At 40.0% G+C, this 4,998-nt stretch overlaps 1 non-coding gene across 1 annotated transcript; it reads left to right on the top strand.

The window, feature by feature from the left end:
- The first annotated feature begins 1,775 nt into the window (after positions 1–1,775).
- Positions 1,776–1,846, top strand: trnag-gcc. The gene has a single exon. It is a non-coding gene; the product is annotated as a tRNA-Gly (tRNA).
- The last annotated feature ends 3,152 nt before the right edge of the window (positions 1,847–4,998 follow it).

The raw sequence follows: 4,998 nt of genomic DNA, 5'->3' as shown, positions 1-4,998 counted from the left end.
TGAACCCTATAGAAAATCTATGGGGTATTGTGAAGAGGAAGATGCGATACGCCAGACCCAACAATGCAGAAGAGCTGAAGGCCACTATCAGAGCAACCTGGGCTCTCATAACACCTGAGCAGTGCCACAGACTGATCGACTCCATGCCACGCTGCATTGCTGCAGTAATTCAGGAAAAAGGAGCCCCAACTAAGTATTGAGTGCTGTACATGCTCGTACTTTTCATGTTCATACTTTTCAGTTGGCCAACATTTCTAAAAATCCTTTTTTTGTATTGGTCTTAAGTAATATTCAAATTTTCGGAGATACTGAATTTGGGATTTTCATTAGTTGTCAGTTTTAATCATCACAATTAAATGAAATAAACATTTGAAATATATAAGTCTGTGTGTAATGAATGAATATAATATCCAAGTTTCAATTTTTGAATTGAAATACTGAAATAAATCAACTTTTTGATGATGTTCTAATTATATGACCATCACCTGTAATAAGTAAAAGTAGGCTGCACATCAGCCTTGTCAGCCTCCTCCTGGCATTTGAATTCTCTCTGTTATCATCTGGACATCTGCATGTACTTCCTGCATGCCAAACAAACCGCCACTCCAAATCGTTTATCCCCTCGACAATCAGACTCTTAAACTCACAGTATAGTCCTTTATGGGGTTACAAATGTGCACATACTATTTATATTGCACTGTTGTATTGCACATTACATAATCTACTGGTATTTGATCAGTATTTATTCAGGTTCCGGGTGCGCTGCCTGGTTGGATGCTGAAGATGTTTGTGTGTGTTTTGCAACTGTAAAGTCGTTTGAACTTGAACTCTAAACTATTTATTTATGTCATAAATTTGGTGCAAAGTGCTCATTATTAGCAGCAGAGGGAATAATGATTGTACACTACAGACATTAGTGCGTTTGTTCTTAAGAGATAAACACTAATTAAAGTAATAAATCTGTAATTAAATATTATTGTTCCCTAGTTCCTAAAAGGTTGAATGGAAAGGGGAAAGGACCTTTTAATAATAACAACAAACTTATTTAGTTAACAAGCTCATTTAGCGTTTTTGTAAATTACAAAGTGCCTTACAGTAAAACAGAGAATCGGGATGCAAGAAGGGGAACGATGTGTCCTTTTCTTCCTCTCTTCCTGTGGCACCATTTTGAATGAGCTGGAGAAGAGCAAGTGACTTTTGGCTGAGACACTAATCAAGAGAACGGCACGTTTTGCAAGATGTGTGAGGGTTAAAAATGATTTGATTCTGTCTCGACTGAACCAAAACAGGCCTCTGATTTTCAAATGAAATCTTACAGTCAATAATATAATCCATGCAGTGTGAACACAGTGTGGGAGAGAGAGCTGACTGGGGCGCTCATTTTAGGGCAACCGTCCCCCCCCCCCCCTTGCCACCAGGCAGTTGAAGACCCTCCCCTGTGGAAGAGGAACCTCCCATTCGGAGGTCTCCGGCCCCAAAACCTGCAGAACATGTTGCAAGAAATGATCACAGAAGTCAGAATTGCAGGAGTGAAAATGATTCACTGTGTTCTGTTATGAACTGATCAACCTTTTCAGCTTTCTTTCACAGTGACTTGTGAACTTCAGCTTTGGTGAATAAAGCATGCAGCATGCACGTAACACAACAATGAACATTTTATTAACCTCCTGTCATAACTTTTCACCTCAGACCAGTTTACACCACAATTATTTAGCTTTTAACTCACCAGTGTGCTCACTATTCAATTCTGAAAGTGCACATAAAAAGGTATAAATGCATTGGTGGTTCAGTGGTAGAATTCTCGCCTGCCACGCGGGAGGCCCGGGTTCGATTCCCGGCCAATGCAATACACTTTTCCCCCTTTATTTCATGTGAAAGAAGCAGGGGAATCACCATAAAGACACACTGCATTTGATATTGAATTTAAAAACATACTTATGGTCATTAGAGCTACAACAAATTACTATTCTTAGTATCCATTAATTAATCTATAATTCTATAATGTATTTTCCAACTTCAGCTACTGGGGAGGGTCTATAATGTTTAATGATAAACTGTAAACCCTTCTTCTCCACCCCTGAGTTTGTTTCATTCACTCTGGTCGGTGTTTACAATGCATCGCAGGCCAATGTGCAGGACGCACAGCGCATCTTGCTGTCCAGACATTGTGTGGAATAGACAAATCCAGACTTCTCAACGACTCTGCTTCCATCTGGAGGGGGCGCAGACAAATCACCAATTACAAACCTAAAGCCCCGCACTCCTTTAACAACTGGCCAACAAACTGAACCAGGTCTAGTGTCAATCTGAAAGCAAAGGGTCAGTTCTTCCACGTGACTCCACTGATCAGCTCCAGCCCACCTCCCCCACCTCAGCAGGGGCCTGGGCCCTTCAACAACTGCCCACCCAAGAAGCTATCCCCTCCCCACCACAACGACAACACCGGGCCATTCAGGAGGCAGAACCCCTACAAAGCAGTTGGGCAGACTTTGCCTCTCCATCCACCTTTAAGTGCTGTGCCGATCAGCTGTTTCAGGAGATCACAGGTATCTTTAACGCCTCGCTGGAGACACACTACGTGCCAGGCTGCTTCACATCCTCCACCAGCATCCCCGTCCCCAAAAAACCACAGGACTTAACGACTACAGACTACTGACCCATCGCCCTGACCTCTGTGGTAATGTAGTCTTTTGAGCACCTTGTGCTGTCCCACCTCAGATCCAATACAGACACAGTGCTGAATTCCCTGCAGCAAAAGCTGACTCTGATTCTAATCCATTATTTTTGAATTTATTGTTTAACCTTTGAATTGTCAATAAATAGTGTAAATGACCTTTACAATTTCCTACAGGCCATAATGATGTCTATGTTATGTCTAACAGAGGCAGAGCTTAATCCTTTGATCTGGTCTTCATCCAGGCTTCAATTACTCACACACATCTGGACAGATGTTCAGGCCAGGCTTTGTGAGTAAAAATAAACATTCAGCAACACAACCTCCATTCACCCTCAAACACACAGAAGCACGCACACAAAAGCACACACTCTAGTTGTACTATATTTACACCGGCATGAATGGAAAGACCATAGGGAAAGACACATACGCCCCCTTTACCTAATTCTCCATCTGCAGGCACAAAAGCCAGCGTCTAATTCAGTCTTACTGACACTGATTTAAGTGGAGAAAATGCATTCAGGCTATTCTCTGCCTCAGAGAGCTTTACTGTACAATGATGCTACAGTGTGGGAGAGCAGTTTTGTTAATGTCTACACTTGAAAAAGAACTTTGCGTTTTTATAAACGTCACTAAACCGAGGGCCTGATACTGAAAAGATCCTCTGTACAGTAAATGTTCTAGAGATTTTAAAACCTTTATCATGTGTTTTTATTGTAAAACATATGTAAAACACATTTACCTTCCTATTTTATAAGGGGTGTTGGTGAGTAACTTGCGATTTAGTGGTAAGTGCTCTTAATGTGACTCCAACCCAGAGTCACCAGCAGGAGGCAGCAGCACACAAATGAAACTAGTGCAAGTTCAACCTTCAGTCTATCTGTCAGTTCTCACTTTGAAACTAAAAGATTTCAAGAGTCAGCTGAAGTAAACCTACTGGGCTTCAAAAGAAAAAACTTTAGATTTGTGGGAAAAAAACTTGCTGGTAAAATCCACATTAACATTAAACTGTGGTCACTTAAAATTCTTTGAACACGAACTCCATTTTTGGAGAAAAACCAAAACAAACATCCCAAAATTTAATTTCTTAAATTCTATAAAGTAGTGCTAAAACAAGTAGTCAATTAATCAATTAGCCAATGATTTTTCAATAAAGTATCTTTGGGTTTTGGACTGTTGCTCAGACAAAACAAGCTATTTAAATACATCACTTTGGGCTTTAGGAAAACTGCCATTTGATTGACCCAACAATTAACTCTGACACTCATTATCAGATTAACTGGTGGTGAAACAACTGTCGGTTGCAGCCTTCACATAAAGATAAAAAGGGGCAGTACAATTTTAAGTTTAGGGCACAAACATGACTTTATATTATCATAGTCTATTATAAAGATTTTGTGGTTGCTTCAGGCTTCACACTTGTTAAAATGTAATTCCCAAATATTTTTCAAACGGGAAGTCCTGTGTCCTGTGAAGAAACTCAGACAGGGTGAGAGAGGTCATCAGTTTTCTCAAGTAAAGTTTCCATCCAAATTAAACGCAAATTTTAACTGAATTTCAAGAAAATCGGCAGAACAGTTTTTTAATTAACGCATGTTTCCATCTACTACAGCAGTGGTTCGCTAACTTTTTCTGTCACGCTTCCCCATCAGAAGCCAAAATAAAGTTTGTGAACCCCACCCCATTAAAAGTGGATTAAAGTTTTATCAATCGTTAACATTACAGGTGATTGGTGAAGATTCAGGTTAGCAAAATAACCTCGCTAGCATCAAAGCACTTTTGTTGGTGTCACCACATGAATCATATTCATGCAACTTTAGGTCAGCTCAACTTCCACGACCTCTCTGAAGTGGCTCTACGCCACCCAGTTTGAGAACCACTGCACTACTGTTATGGGAATATGAGGAGTTGGCCACATTGAAAAAACTGTTAGATGCTATAATTATCCATTCAGGTGCCATTAAACCATTGCAGAAGAGGAGGCAGGAGATGGCCTAATTAAAAGAGCGGAAAACAATGCAGATCACATGACAGAAATATGGCATTTTTCTCAATTTCTGGAAGGTTACAGTCTCTTCACTGCAGGTTTGATGTTTTCATCTGCAGCCATTTTTCATCTCTTTAGCATGTTGCTTTACGTTCGTCATAATATATTCACTAAGTCTGTTTCCATTGCACTTTGTCACATTATGCTTTTAATCTATGCACAAACATTTCCACCCAGCCTGATTATTTTGAGATATTTCAACTTTTTTTCTCATGTTTTCACTCAGAATCTGAAAATGCACTTAAAAAAAACAGGTGGATTGAAACACTTTTAGTTC

Source organism: Micropterus dolomieu, linkage group LG12, assembly GCF_021292245.1.
Source record: "Micropterus dolomieu isolate WLL.071019.BEF.003 ecotype Adirondacks linkage group LG12, ASM2129224v1, whole genome shotgun sequence".
NCBI lineage: Eukaryota > Metazoa > Chordata > Actinopteri > Centrarchiformes > Centrarchidae > Micropterus > Micropterus dolomieu.
Note: the sequence above shows the minus strand (reverse complement) of the source record. Positions and strands in the feature narration are given on the sequence as shown.